Consider the following 16,629-nt stretch of genomic DNA (forward strand, 5'->3'; position numbering starts at 1 on the left):
CCTGAAAAATAATTTCAGAGCTTTGAGCTGGGAAGAATCCTAAGGCAGGAAGGGCACTTAATCTGGCCAGTCCCGCAACCAGGGGGCGATGGATTCCAGGGCTAATGCCCGGTCTCCGGACTCTCAGTGAAGTGCTCTGCTCAACAAACCGCGCAGTCTTGACTCACCTGAGCTTGAGAGAGTTCGATCATCAGCCAAACACATTCACAGGCAAAATTTCACTTTCTTGGTGGAGTACTTACTTCTTTGAATCAACTACCTAGACCTGGCTGTACCTATCTGGTAAGACCTCCCCAGTCCTGTCATCTGGCCTGAGATTCTTCGGAGTTCCAACAGGCCTCTGGAGCCTCCAGGAGCCATGAGAGTCCCCATCTCGGTGCCCTCGGTGACAAGGACTGTGTCCCACGTGCCCAGACGAAGGTCACAGGAAGCCCCAGGGCCACAGAGTTTGGCTCTCCTGTCTGAGCGGCATTCCCAGAATCACGTTACAGCAGGGGCCAAAGATCAAAAATTTTATGGGCGCTTGGGGAATTATTCCCCCCCACAACCCATCTGCCCTTTCATCTGCACACCCACTGCCCCAGAATAGCAAACAGCTCATCGCTCCTAAGCTGTTTCTCGAAAGACTTCACAGCAGGAAAACAGAGGCTAGAAATATTTCAAAAGCTTGGCCACAGCTGTCTGCAGGAGCCCATTTGAAAAGTCTTCGTGCGGAAAATCTCCTTCTTCCTTTAAAGCGCCAGCCACTGGTTTTGCTCAGCTTGGAGAACTGTAGTGTCACCATCACCCTGTATCTGGCCAAGGGGCCCTTCTAAATGGCGGAAATCACATTCAGGAACAGAAGCTTCTAGACCTCCATGACAAACACACATGGGATCTGAGAGGGATTCCCACCCCTGTCGGAGAGGAGACTGCTGTGTGGAACATCAGCTTCATTCTCACCCATGGGTGTCTAGGTGACCCATTGCTCTGGCTTTTTCTGGGCTAATGATGCTTTTGCAAACCCCAAGGATAAACCAGTGTAGAAAGAGCCTCTATGAAGTGGGAGTTTTTCTTGCTTGATTCCTTGATGGGTAAATCTCCTAAGAAGAGTAAAGTCAGAACAGTACTTTCCTTAGACCTAGGCATGAGGGGTATCCCCCCCGCCCTGCCGGGTCCTTCCCTGGCCATTCTTCTCCCCATGAAGTGAAGAGTCTCTATCCACCTGGAGTCCACATCTGCCTTTCTAGACTGTTCTCTGGCAACTGGGACCTCAGAATTCCCGACCCAAAAGTCCCCGAGCCAGTTTCCAGACCTCTGTGGGCCTCATCCCTGGGTCTATCCTTCAAGGCTAGGCAATGACCGCAATATGTACACCGCAAAGTCCAAGGGGTAGCCAAGGGGTGCAAGGGGTGGCTAAGGAAGCAATTTGTGGGGCGATGTGGATACGGCTTGCCTGTGTGAGGCCTCTCAGGTATGAGGCAGAGCAGGGGGAGAGCCAGCCTTTCTTCCACCGCCTTGTCCGAGTGCAGACTGTGGAGAAGTCCACGTTCTGGACTTTGTCAAGGTAGGAAGATAACAAAATTTTCTATAACGGTTTTTTTAGCTTGCTTTGTAACGCTCACATATGCAGACACACGGCACGGGGGATTCCTTTCTGCTCTTGCACGTGGCCTCACAAATGTTAGGATGGGTCTGAGCCAGAATTCATCTCAGAGTAAACAAGCTCAAGGACGTTCCCTTACTCATTCATGCAGCCAGAACTTGCTTCACTGCTGGCATATGCTAAGCCTCGTGCCGGGGCCTGGGCATACCATGGTGAACAAGATGGTTACGGCCTGGCTGGCAGGGGGGCGCTGGGCAGCGGCTGCTGAATGAGCAAAGCCGCAGTACCAGGAAATGACTGCTGAGCCTGTGCTAGAAAGGAGACGGAGTAGGGAGGACTAATTCTGAGTGAGTGGCTGGAACCTGACTCTTCGTGTTCAAGATCCATTTTAATTAAGAAAGAAATAACATAGAGGCCTGGGGCCAGCAATTAAATTAATTCAACAAAATTGTGTTGTCTGTTTATGCCAGCACTGTCCTGAGCTTTGGGAAACCAGAGACACGGACCCTCCTGGGTGACTTCAAATCTAGAGAAGCACATGGATAGACATACAACTAACCTCAGGGTCAGGACAGGGAAACGGTAGAAATACAAGCTGGGGGTAATGGGAACACAGAAGGAGACGTGATTATTTCTTCATGGCTTCACACCAGAAATAACATTTCAACTGAGTTTTTCAGGTTGAAGTAGACTTTCCGAAGAGCACAGAAACACACAGAGACATTCCTGGCTGAGGAAAGAGCTTGAGCAAATGCCCTGTGGCGGACCATTGCATTGGGTGCAGGGGGGGAATGACTGGTTATCCCACACAGCTTTAACGCCGGATACGTAAGGATGTGGGAAGCAAGCTACAAAGGAGTTTCGACCAGATTTTGGCAGGTCTTGCCCTCAGGCTGAGGAGACTCAGGATTCTGGAATAGTGGGGAAATATCTTAGAATAATCATTCTGGTGACAGTCACTGTAGGCACCGAAAGAAATTGAAGGCAAGGAGACCAGAAGAGGTCTATGTCAATAACATAGGCAAGAGGATTTAAGGTCGGAAAACAAGCTTTTGCTGGTAATAAGTAGAGACCAGGCCTGATAGTTCTGAGTTTTAATCTAACTTGCAAAACAATCATCCATTTCTAACTCCTTCCTCTTGGCCACCTTCTAATAGTCAAGGATCGTTGGTCGCAGCCACAGGCAATAGACACTAATACTGGGTGACCTGAGCAGAACCGGCCCTTTTCAGCTCACCATGCAGCAGCTCTCAGAACCTAGGGGCAGGCTGAAGGGACAGCCTTGGAAGGACGAGTGCCACGGCAGCTCTGAGGCTCCAGGTGGAAACCCCTCCAGGAAAGACTGCTAGAACATGGACTGATCTGCCCCCACTGATTCCCCCGGTATTTTTATCACTCTTCTCATGATGCAAATCTCAACCTAAGCTGTTGACCTTACTTGGTCACTTTCCTACCCCTCTGCTAGGGGAAGGCAGGTCACTGTTACCATCCATCTCATGAAACTCTCCAGTCAGGAAGCAGAATGTTCCCCAAGCCGTGGGTGTGCCCTCCTTGAGAGCGGGAACTCTTTCTGTCTTGCTCACTATGTGTTGCCAGTGCCCAGAAGGGTGCCTGGCCCCTGGCACAGGCAGGATTAACATCCACTGACTACAGGAGGCCACATAAATAGAGTGACGGACGTCACAGCACCTTACTAGTTTCCTCCTACCCACCACTGACATCTCTGCCCTCCCAGCGTGTCAGGAGGGTGTGAGTGCCCCAAGCTTACCCCCAGGGGTTTGGGGAACTGGTCAATCTACTCGCAGCTCCTCCTCAGCTCAACTGATGTCCTTGTGCCAATTCTCCCACTGTCCCAGGGTGCTCTCCCTGGGATGATTTCCTGTTGGATGGGATGTTTGGGATTTGGGCTTTCTCTTTAAATACCGTTTCCATTCAAGATGTGCGTTCATTTGTTCTGGAAGTTATTTTTCATCATCTTTTCTCTCCCCAAGTTCTTGCACCATGGGCCTTCCTGCCTTCCTGTTGTTGGCCCTATAAATATTATGTTCCTGGAGAGCTGCTGGGGAGGTGGGGGAGGGAGTAGGGATTACTTGGCGTTTTTTGTGATTTTTTTCCCATCCAGGGCACTCTGCAAGGTATATGCAATGGGCTGTGTCCCCTCCAACATGAGGTGCCTTTCTAGAGGTCAAGGCCACTGTTAAATTAAGGTCTGTCCCCAGTTTCGGACACAGGCTCCAAAGGACATTTGGAAGCTGCCGTTATCCAAGGGAGAGCCAAGTCCTTTGCTCCAGGCATTAGATTTAAGCATGTTTGGGAAAAGGGAAAAGATAAAAGAAAAAATACTGCCTGTTTGGCACGAAGTTGCTACTTTTCTAATCAAACTGGCCCAGCTCTGTTTATGGCTCAGCATCAATATTAAGTCATCATAAAACTGAAGGTTTATGGTCCCTAAAAGAAATATTGAAAAATGTATGCATCCTATAACTCCTAAAATATGTTAACTAGATTTTTTCCATATGGACAGTAGGACTATTTTGTGGAGGTGATAGGCTGGCTGCGTCCATGTGCGGAGCAGCTTTGGGGGAACTGTCCCCAGCTTCCTCTGTGAGCTCCCCCACATGGTCTTAAAACTCTTTACAAATTCCCATTGCTCTCAGGGTAAAATGCGGACTCCAGACCATGGTCTTCGAGGCGCCCCCCCTTACTTGTGGGCTGGGCCATACTGGCCCCTGTCCGTTGAAGCTCTGTGCTGTAGGAGGCCACCTGCTGTCGCTGTCACGGTCCCCTGCCTGGTGTCTCCTCTTCGCTCTTCATCGGTCTTCTCTTTCTCTCCCTGTGGGTCATAGCTGGAACATCACCTCCTCAAAGACCTACCCCGTTCCCCCCGTTATGGGCTATCACCCTGTTCGTTCCCCTCCGCTTATCACAACCTGAAAAGAGTGTGTCTGTGCACTCCTTTGCATCTTGCTTCCCGCTTCCTAGGGGGACTGGGAGCACCAGGACCAGCAACCCGCCCTGCCTGTGTCCAGCTGCTTCTCGGCGTTTGCATCTCGCCTGGCACTTACCAGAAGCTCAGGGGACATTTCCTGACCAAGAGAGCCTCGTGAGGCAAGAGGATCAGCTTGTCCATCTGGAGAGAAATCCTGCCCGCTTGGCTCTTCTGCTCAGCTTTTTAGCACCAGTGCATGGAGCATTTTAACACCGGGCCACCCATGTCTGGGGAAAGTGACAGACAGGGTGACTGACTCACGGTCCTCCACTCTATCGGGACCTCACTCCCTAGCCCTGTGATCTTGCTTCCCTAGGACCCATATCTTTTTCATCCTTCAAAAAGGAAATATTATTGCCTCTCTAATAGAAAAGTGGCCTGTTGTGGGTGCTCAATACATTTTCATTTCCTTCCTTTTCCGCAAATCACTTTGCAAGAAGGCCTGACAACTTTAAGTTCTTTAGGGAGGGAGAGGAGATCATCAAGCAGGAGAGAGTCATGGTGCTTGGGGAGAAAAACCATAGCTGCCAATAGGGGTCACCTCCTGGCATGCTGCTGAGTACGATGTCAATGACATCTTCGAGATCCATCCCTTGAAGCTTCCGAGGGATGTAGCAGGGAGAGCTTGACTCAACCCTGCACGTCCATGTATTAGTTCAATGTCCTGGACAAGTCTTTGAAACCCCCAAGGCTCAGTTTCTTCCACTGTAAAATGGGCGCAATAATACAACCCTGCCAATTTTGTAATGCTGTTGTACTGCTCCAATGAAACCAAGCGTTTGAAAATGAGTTGTCCTTGTGAAGAGCTGTAGGATTCAGGGGACTGTGGTCAGGAGGTGGGTGGGCACCCCCGCTTTATACCAGCGCCTGTATCCTGGAAAATGCCTTCCCGTGTGCACAGTGAAACATGGAACTTCAGAGCAGAAGGGACTTCAGCAATCATGTAAGGGTGATCTTTTGTAGCTTTTCTGGGGAAAAAATGTAATTGTGGTAAAATACACACACTCAGAATGTGCTAACTTAACCATTTTTAAGTGTATTGTTCAGTGGTATTAAGTTCATTCACATTGTTGTATAACCCTCACTACCATCCATCTCCAAAGTTCTTTTCATCTCACAGAACTGAAGCTCTAGACCCGTTAAACAGTAACTCCCCATTCCCTCCTCCCCAAGCCCTGGCAACCACCACTCTACTTCCTGGATCTATGAATCACACTAGACTTGGCATCCCATAGAAGTGGAATCATGCAGTATTTGCCTTTTTGTGACTGGCTCATTTCACTTAGTGTAACATGCTCAAGATCTATCCACGTTGTAGCATGGGTCAGAATTTCCTTCCTTTTTTAGGTTGAATAATATTCTATTGTATGTATGTACCACATTATGTTTATCTATTAATCTGTTGACGGCTTCTTCCTTTTGGCTATTGTGAATAATGCTTTTATGAACACGGATGGACAAATCTCTCTTCAAGACCCTGCTTTATTCTCCTGGGTATATACCTAGAAGTCAAGTTGCTGGGTCATATGGTAACTCTATGTTTAATTTTTTGAGGAACCACCACACTGTTTTCTAACACAGCTGCACCGTCTTACATTCCCACCAAATAAGGGTTCCAATTTCTCCACATCCTTACCAACACTTGTTATTTTCTGTTTTTGGGGTTTTTTTTTAAAGACTTTATTTATTTATTCGACAGATAGATAGAGAGAGAGCACAAGTAGGCAGAGTGGCAGGCAGAGGGAGAGGGAGAAGCAGGCTCTCCGCTGAGCAGGGAGCCGGATGTGGGGCTCGATCCCGGGACCCTGAGATCATGACCTGAGCCAAAGGCAGCCGCTTAACCAACTGAGCCACCCAGGCACCTCTGGGTTTTTTGTTTTTTGGGTTTTTTTGTTTTTTAATGGTAGCCGTCCTAATGGGTGTGAGGTGGTATCTTATTATGGTCTTGACTTGTGCTTATCTAATGACTAGTGATGTTGAGCATCTTTTCATGTGTTTATTGGCCATTTGTATTTCATCTTTGAAGAAATACTTATTCAAGTCTTTTGCCTATTTTTTAATGGGAGTTTTTTGGGGTTTGTTGTTGTTGAGTTATAGGAGTTCTTTATATATTCTAGATCTTCACCCCTTCTCAGATATATGGTTTACAAGTATTTCTCCCTTTCCATGGGCTGCCTTTTCTGCTCATTTGTCTGTTGATGCACAGAAGTTTTTAATTTTGATGAAATTTAATTTATCTAGTTTTCTTTTATTGCTTGGGTTTTTTGGTGTCATATCCAAGAAAGAATTGCCAAAAGCAATGCTATGAAGCTTTTTTCTTATGTTTTCTTCTAAGAGTTTTATAGTTTCAGCTCTTACATTTATGTCTTTTTCCATTTCAAGTTAATTTTTGTATATGGTGTAAGGGTAAGGGTCCAACTTCATTCTTGCGGTAAAGATGATTTTTGACAGATGAGAAAACTGAGCACAGAAGGGAAGTAGTCCACCCAGGGTAAGGCAGCTGAATAGAGACAGAGCCAAAGCTAAAACCCACGCCTCCTGTGTCTTAGTCCAAAGCTCTCTCTACTCGTCTAGGAAATAGACCTGCTGGGAGTAGGTGACCCAGGGCTTCACTGTGTGTCGTATCAGAAACAAAATGGGATATTGAGCCTGGTGGGTTTTGCTCTAGGTGGGGTCAGCCAGCCCCAAGTCCAGATCACTGTGCCAAGAGTACATGATGGGTTTGTTTTCCCTTAGGTAAGAGGGTCATCCTTCGGAACACCTGCGACCACCCAAGGTGAACAGCAGGCAAAGAAAGATATTGCAGAGACACTGGCTCTGTGCTTGGTCACGTGGTGATTTGGTGGAATGTCGCTTTTAGTCACTGATATGAGGAGAAAAAAATGCCAGTGGCCTTCCACGTGTATATCTTTGTGCTCAGTGGCCAGCAAACTGGAAACAACTTGTGCTTTGAAACATTATGTTGAGGTTGGAAAGGAAAATGTGGGGCTTTGATAAAGCTGCTGGACTAAAGGCAGAGGTTGGCGAACTATAGCCCACAGGCTAAGTAAAGTTTTATTGGGAAAAAGCCATGTTCATTTGTGGGTTATAGTCTGTGGCTGCTTTCGTCCTTCAACAGCAGAGCTGAGTCATTGTGACAGAGACGTATGGCCCACAAAGCCTAAATTATTTCCTATCTGGTCCTCTACAAAAAAAGAAATTGCTGACCTGTGGACTACATAATAAGGGACAGTTGAATGGCACAATAGCGGAAGCCCTACGCCTTCAGGGCAGCCCAACCCTCAGGGAGGGACTTTGTGACTCACAGCGGGCTGCAGGGTGACCCTTAACCACATCAGGAGGTGGACTCATGGCAACCTGAGGAATGTTCTAGCTGTTCTGTACTCTCACCCTGCTTTCCTAGGCCCAGCCTAGAGTAGATCTGGTAGTTGTGAAGTCGCTGAGCCTAGAGAAGAGCTATAGCTCAGCCCAGCCGCACTCATTGGTGACACTCTTGAGACACCAGCTAAGTTTCTGGTCTAAAGGCAGAGTGGCAGCTTGGAAGTAAAGGTTCAAACACATGGGATAGAGCTTGACACAGTGCCTCACATTATTGTCATTATTTTCAGCTTTTTTACACGTCATTAATAAGTCGTCACTTTCAAAATTGATATTAATTAGTCTTCATTTCAATGTGTTTATAAGCAGTTCTCAAACTTATTGACCTTGTCTGATAGAAAGTGCCAGAAAGACAAGAGTTTTAATAAATCTTAGCTCTGTCACCATGAGCCGACCTTGGGAAAATGACCTGATTTCTCTCATTTCTATTTCCTCACCTATAAACAGGAAGATGATTCCAAGGGTTGATGTGAGAATTCAATAAGAGGATGAGCATGAAACTGCTAGAACATTCCATAAATGCCAGTTTCCATTCCTTAGTCCTTTTGGCAAAACGCCACCCACCAACAGCAGCTTCTCTTCTAGAGACTGAGCCTCTGAAGCCTTTTGATCGCTCCTCTCCTCCACACCCCTCACACCCCCCTGACTGCTCTGGACATGAGCAAACAATTGTGCTGCAATGCAAGGGATTCTCAAGGTACAGCTACAGTCATTTTGTTTTTTGGGTGAAATGTCTATTCTTTGGAAGCTGCGTTGGGTTTAGCCCACTGGAAAGACACAGTTTCAGGAAGTATGCCCTCGTTTTAGGCCATCCCACTCCTCGGGATCCCAGGATGCCACAGCTCCCAACTTCTGGTTCCTGCTCTTGCCTTCCTCAACCACAGTCATTTCTATAAACCCAGATGCTGAGGCCTCCAGATGAGTTAGTGAGAATGTTTATCACCTTGCTGTTTATTATAGAAAATATTGCTGGACGTGTAGACACAGGGGCTGGAGAAATCAATCATGCCCCTATGCAGCCATTGGAATGTAGAGTAGATCTACACTCACTGAAATGAAAAGATATTTGCCATACATTTAAATGAAAATTGCAAATTTCAAGACCACATCAACCAAACAAGGAAAATTATTTTTAGTTTTATACATTACAAATATTTACTCTCATCTGTGTATTTGCATAGGGTAAGTATAAAGATGTAAGAAGTTGGGCGCCTGGGTGGCTCAGATGGTTAAGCGTCTGCCTTCGGCTCAGGTCATGATCCCAGGATCCTGGGATCAAGTCCCACATCGGACTCCCTGCTCCTTGGGGGCCTGCTTCTCCCTCTGCCCCTCTCTCTCTCTCTCTGTCTCTCATGAATAAATAAATAAAATCTTAAAAAAAAAAGATGTAAGAAGTTAGTAGTAGTTTCCTCTGATTGAATTGTTTCTTTTCTACATTTGTGAATTTTCTAAAGTACATATTATTTATATTTCAGAGTTTTCTTTGTAGTGGGAAAAAAGTATAATGCTACATATGAGGTAAAAATGCTTCATATGGGGTTAAAAAACAAAAACTGGGAGGTCCTCTTCTCCAATATAGACAGGTAAATAAATACAGAGGGAAAACAGACCCCATCCTTCAGGGCTCTGCCTTGCTTGTCACGCTAATAGCGTAATAGCAAAAGAGTTGTACTACAAAACCCCAAGTCTTGGTTCATTCTTTTCCTTGTGTTTAGGGACTGTGAGTTTACAGCCTTTTACAATGTGGGACGTACAAGCTAGAAGGTCCTGCAGAAGCTATGTACCATTTCATTTTCTGAGGGCTGGAGGGGTGTGCTGAGTTCTCTCACCAGCCTACGACCCTTCTTCTTACTCTTGGCTGTGTCCCCTGTCCTGGTCCTCCAACCTTTAGAGGCTCTGACTTTGGCTCTTGTCACCCTCAGCTCCTACTTGGTCATATTTTCTATAACCACAGCTTGAGGTGACAAATATATGAGTGGATTCTGGACCAAAAAGAACCTTTTGTTACCAACTGGAAAGGAAACTTGACTGGGACTCAGGAGATTCACGCTGCCCTTTGTGGTCTGAGCCCTCTGTGGTGACCTTCACTTCCAGGAACCCAGGGTGTTCAAGACCAGTTACTAAAGGCTGTTCAACCAGATAAGACCGCAGTGAAGATCACACCAATTACTATCACTGTGCTTCAGAAAAATCACATTGTCTGGCTTTTAGGTGTGTTGATTGTGGTTATTTAATGGATCTTCTGCACAAAAAGGCCCAACATACTGACTTTTTCACCAAAAGCAAGCCCCTTAAGCCAGACGTTAAAGACTGTGGTGGTACAATATCAACCAGTGAGCTTTATGCGTAGAAATCGTCTGTGCTGGAAACAAAGGTGATCATCACCACAAATTTCGTGATGTCATGAATCTATAAACACCCCAAGAGCAATCTATTCCTTAGTGAAGGCCATCTGAATTCTTTTTTGACCTGACCTCACGTCCTCAGGACAGCATGCATGGCTTTCCGGGGCTCTGTTACGACCCCTCGTTAGTTTCTATGTTGTGTTGTAGGGATACCGCACGAAAATGGACCCGAGAGCGGTGTCTCCGCTCGGGTGAGGAAGCAGAGCTCAAACACACAATTGTGATACCGACATCTCAGTAAGGACAGACTGTTGTGGAAGCTCCTCACGGGGGGACTGCACCGGAAGTGGGGTTCAAGGAAGCTTTCTGGGAGACAGTGACACCTAAGCTGAGTCCTTAGCCCAGGTTAGACGGAGTCACACATGAGGAGAATTTCGAGGATCCAGAAATCAGGTATTTCACTGTTCGAATGGAAGCTTCCTAAAAACTGGAAGTTTGGGATAAATCCCAGAAGCAGAAACCCGCATCAGTTATAGCCTGTGGAGCCCGGCTACCCTGTGGTGCTATGTTTCATGGGCTTTTCACAACGGCATTCGTTTCAGATCCCTATTGACTTAAGCTCAGCCTCACCTTTGAGATAGATCAGTGTGGACGAGAATAATGCGGGAACATTTTCTCTTACATCAACAAGAAAATTTGCAGCTCAGGTGGTGGTACCCAAGTTCCTGTCACACCCCCTAGAAGGAGCCATCCTGCCTTGGGCTGAGGAAAGGCCCCCAGGAAGCTCCACATGCCCCCTGATGGATGGGTATGTCAGGGCGTGTGACAGAGGCAACCTCCACTGCCATGTGAAAGTGCTGAGTGGCAGTTAACAGTCCAGGTCTCCCCACCTGCCTGGAGTTGGCACCTCTCGTTTGCCTTTCCTTCTCACTTTTGAGCCCCAGTAGGGAAAGTGTGTCAGCCAGAGCCCATCCATCATGGGGCATTTGTCCAAAATCAAAGCCCCGGTGTCCTTCATTTAACACTGCTTGGGCATTCCCAGATTATCGCAGATTTGTTAGCCAGTCAGAGCAGGGCACTGGGAAGACTCCTGGGGGGTCCTCAGCACCCTCACACCCTCAGCCCGGCAGCTCTGTGAAGGGGATGTGTCAATCAGGAACAGACGCCATTTTGATGAACTTCAGAAGATGAGACCCTACAGCCAGGTCTTTAGGAGAGCATCTCCCCTCCCCCCACCACCACCTGGAAGGACCCGTTTCAAAAGAAAGCAAAAGGGCCCAGGGAGCTGAGAAGTGGAATTCTTATTTACAAGCTAAAATGCTCTTGACAGCCCTGGATGACCACCTCTCCACCAATTCCTCCAATGGCCGAGAGGTGGCGAATGAACCTCCAGGGTGGGTTAGAACAAGACTGTCGGGCAACGCTGGGCTGGAGCCCAACGCAGTGGCACCCACTCTGAGCCTCAGTTTCCTCCGTTTCAAAATGAGAGAGATCCTACCTACCTCGGAGGGTTGTCATGAAGACTAAGTCAGATAAGGTATTTAAGGCCACCTGGACCAGCCTCGGGCGCAGAGCAAGCCAGCCACATATGGTAATTATTATTACTCACGTAAAATTATTAAGTTGCTGGGGAATTCTGCCAATAAATTATTGACTGGTAAGATTATAGATTTTTAAAGTTGCAGTTCAACCTTCTGTTCTTTAAAACCACCTTTGATATAAACAGGAATTCTTGCTATTTAGCAGCTCAGGTACACCGTTAAATCAGGAACATATGCATTTGCCCAGATCCACATTTTTGTTTTATTTTTCTCAAAGCGCCCACAAACAAACAAAATAACGATGACAACGATCCTCTCTTCCTGAGCTACTATTGAGTCCTACCTCGAAAATAAAATATTAAAAATGTGAAAAATAGCATTTCATTCTCCTTGCAGGCCACAGAGCCCCATTGCACGAGATCACATTTGCAGTAACTGAAATGACAGATGCTGTCAGTGAAACTGAAGAGGTCTCGGGAGTATTGTTGCGGTTTGGCTAAATGATGATCAGATGAAATATCGTTGGTTAAGTCTTACTGAGAATGTCTTCACATTAGAGCTATTTACAAAAAAAAAAAAAAAGCGACATGAAGTCAGCATGGGCTTGCTGTTTTTCTCGTGCGTGTTTTTCATTTTGATATTATATCATGAACAGCTGTGAGGATAATGTTAATCGTCCCTTCTGGAAACATTCATCACAAGGGTTTATTTATTATTTGGTTTAAGTATTTAAAAGTTAAAGCATTTCCAAGCTGTCACTATTGAAATATTTCTAATATTGCAAAAGAGTAGTTATTTTCAGAGAGCCTGCTCCTAAGATTCCCACTTAGGAAGGAAAACAATAAACCATGTTCCACGGATTTGGTTAATAAGGCTGAAAGGTGCATTGGGAATAGTTCTTTTGTCCACTGAGAACCAAAAATTCTGGTTTTTCAACCTATTCTCCACATACAGAAATGGTGCTGCAAATTTTTGAGAATGTATGGATGATGGACTTGGCCGTTATCGATGTGATGGAAGCCTGGAGGGCCATGCGACCCCAAGAGAATATCCTATAGTCATGTAGGACTTGAGAAAGCGTTTTCTGGGGTTTTTTTTTGTCAACTGCATAATTGTTCCATAAATGAAGCTTTCGCAGCACTACTTCACTGATGAAGAGACTGAGAGGGAGGGTTTGTGGCTTACACAAGATCAGCCAGTTGACTTTTCTTTTTAATAAGTGAAGTGCCAGTTCGCTTAAAACAACTGTGCTTTGCTAGGCAGAGCTTCCACTAAGCCAGACTGTGTGGATTAGGATAGAAAAGGAAGGCCCAGTCCTCTTGGTCTGGCAAGCCAAGCTCAGGCTACCTTTCAGCACCCTCAAACCCTTGGCCGGGCGGCTTTGTGAAGGGCATAGCTTGCGCAGACACGCAGGAAGACCCTGGTGCTAGGCCTTAGGGACACAACAGTGGACCCAAAATGGTACAGCCTTGGCCTTCAGAAATTTCTAATCACTCAGCTAAAAAAGGTCATAAAGGACAGAACCGTACATTTTTGGATACCATGGCCAATGCATTCTCGTTTACTCTGTGCCTTTTTTCTGACTGTTTGACGATTTGAGTTTCTCCTTGACAGTTCAATCAATGAAGCCCAGCTAGATGTGAATGCACAGCAAAGCCTCGTGACTACTGCCCAGCCTCCTCTTGGTATTCAGTGGCAAGTGTTGCCTTTGCTAGTTGGAAAGGCATCATAAAAATCCACTCCACATTTCTCAGATCCAAAGGAACACTCATCAGATTTCCTTTTTCTCCAAGGTAAACTACGGTATGTAGAAAGAGCGGGAAAAATCTGCCCATTCCTTGTGAACTTGAAAAGAAATTAGTTAATGCAAATCTTAAGAGAGACACGTGGTAAGACAGCTAATTTTGAAATCTGTCACTACAGTGCAATACCTTTAAAAAATTATTATTATTTTCCTAAAGAATCACTTGAATGGACTTTGCAGTTGTATCTTTGGAAATGAGATCCCTGGGTGTTGAGAGGCTGGAATTTTCCCTGGGGACACAATAATGAGGAAATGTAAGAATGCTGAAGGAATTTGAAGCATGACTGTGGAAACTGGGTTGGGACCATCTCAAAGGAACAACAAAGGATGTTCTGTTCCCCCTGTGACTGTGTTTCTCCCAGTTTGGATTCTTTTGAGGTTCAAACCGGGAAATTGTCCTTGGCAGGGTTCCACTGAATGTGCCACTTTCCCCCCTCCTCCCCGATCACAATGATGGGGTTATTTGCCCTGCTCCAGCCTGGCAAGAAAGACACCCCTCTTTAAATGGTATCCTGGTTCTTTGATCTGGGGCAGGGTCAGAGGCATAGGGGTTGAGTTCTGAATTGAAGGTTAAATTTTGTGAGACAAGGTGGCCCGGTGATGCTGGTTTTCCAAACTCAAGAGACTCCATTTAGAAGGTATTCCCATGTTCCTTGAACCCAAAGCTCTTCTCACTCATCTGCTCCGGAATGTCTGGTCTGCCTCTCGTGTGACCATAAAGTGAACCAAAGTGATGGATGTGAATGGCCTTGGTAAATGGCTATCATGTCTGACACTAATAGAAGGAGCTGTGTTCACACGTGCACCAAATTGGTTGGTCATTGTCTCCAATTGGCCCATGGACTGGCTGGAGGACAGCCAGGTGTGAGGAAAAGAATTGGGGCTTTCAAGGCAACCTGGTTCATCACCCCCCCAGAGCTGAGGGCTTGGACAAGACACCCAACTCCCTGGAGCATCCATTTCCTTCTCTGCAGAAGAGAGATCATAACATCTGCCTTTAAAACACAGAGCGGTGGTAACAAAACCTGCCCTGAGGGGTCCTTACAAGGTTTGAAGGAGATCGTGACTGTCAGGTCTCGGTCACTTCGGAGCCAACAATGAGTAGCTAATGTTGTCATCATCTCAGCTCTGGCTGTGGGATTTTTCTGGCTATTTTTCTAGGATCTAGGACTGGTTCATGTCATGGAACAAAGGACTTTCTACCACTTCAGTCTCATCACTGTGGGCTCCTTCCCAAGAGGGGGCTTCTAGAAAACAGGGGTCTGGAGTGTGAGAAACATGCACAGGGAAAGAATTATGGGCACAGAAGAGTAGCTGGGAATTCATTTGTCCACTCTCCATTGTGTCCTTCCTTTCTCCCAGTTTTCTTGATCTGAAAAATATCCCTCCCAGAGCCCTCCTACCACGCTATGCTTTTTTTTTTTTGATCCACAGATTTGTTTTCCTGAAAAGAGAGTGTTCGGGGTTGCAGTGGCTGGAATGTTCTAAGGAATCTGTGCCTGGGCAGAGCTGGGCAGGTCTGCGCAGGAAGCCCTAGGGGACAGGTGGAGCTGAGCATAGACACACAGGTGCTGAGGGCCACTACAGACGATGGACTCCATTCTCTATGACCTCTACTTTCATCCCCATGTCTATAGTCTTCTGTCTGGGTCTGAACCTTCCATGTGATTCCCCAGCTCCCTCTCTCCATCGTCTCCTTCACACTCAATCCCTCATGCGTTATTGGCTTGGTTCTTTCCCCACTTTTCTGGCTCACAGCTCTTTTCCCTTTGACTTTCCCTGGGTCTTTTCTAGGCCTGTGTCCCCCTCTGAACCTCAGTTTTGTCTCCATCCATGCTTTTGCCCTGCTCCCCACTCCCTTATTCCAGGGCACAATCAAAATTCCAGTCCCTACAGGCTCGGGAAGGTGGGAGCCATGCAGTCCTGAGAGCCACAGAAATTAGGGGGCCCTCTGAGGTCTAAGAAAGTACCAATGGCTGAGCTTAAAACAGGCCTGTCTCCTGGATCCCCTTCCCACCCCCCACCCCCGCCCCAGCCCTATCAATTAGAAGCAACGCTAAGCCAAATACCACTGCTCACGGGGCAAACCTTCCTAACTGGAAATCATTAGCTTTTTAGTTGTGTTTTTTTTTTTAATAAATCATGGTCTAAATAACCAAATAATGAATCTCTCACTAAGCAGCATAATCAATCTTCATAACCCACGGAAATACACTCTGGAAAGATTGCATTTTACTGCTGTTGAAAACCTCGGTTTCATCAAATAAAGGAACAAATTGCCATTCAGGAAATTATTCTTGGGCCAAAATATGCAATCAACACTTAGCTTCCCACCTGCACAGTCTTAGAATGCACGTGGGGTAATGACATTTGACATGGGGCTTGTTACACTTCTGACCCAGGAGAAGGGTTTTCATATTTTCAATTTGTAATGTCTGGCAAGATTCCCAAAGTAATTTTCAATTAAAGTCCCTGGTACTTGTCAAACATGAAGACATTGCCCAAAAGATGGAATAACTTCATTAGGGGGAGACACATTCACTTCATCAAGTATTGCAGCTGAGTGTGCAAATCCTGTGCTCTTTCCTTGTTTCAACCCTACAACTGAACAAAACAAAGTCATTTTCTGTCTCTGTCCTCTAATTGGATGCAATTTAAGGGGAGGAGATGGTCCCGTCATAACCTGTCAGTGGTATTCCTTCAATCTTTGGGGGGGATATGCTCCTTCTTCCCCCATTTTAGCCATATTTATTCATTCCCTGAGCTGACTCTACTTCCCCAGATGGCTTAGGGGCAGGTACTTGACCCAAACTTAGCCAGTCAGAGTTCTCCAGGATGCTTCATATCAGACTTAGGAGAGAAGCTATTTTCTCTCAGTTATGTTGCTGTTTATATTGGTCCAGAGCTGCCCTGAGAGAAAGCCCACGGGAGAGAATAAAGCCATTATGCAGAGAAACCCAAAGGCCAGAGTCTGGCGTAGAGAGCTC

The sequence above is a fragment of the Halichoerus grypus genome, chromosome 8 (genome assembly GCF_964656455.1).
Source record: "Halichoerus grypus chromosome 8, mHalGry1.hap1.1, whole genome shotgun sequence".
Classification (NCBI taxonomy): Eukaryota; Metazoa; Chordata; class Mammalia; order Carnivora; family Phocidae; genus Halichoerus; species Halichoerus grypus.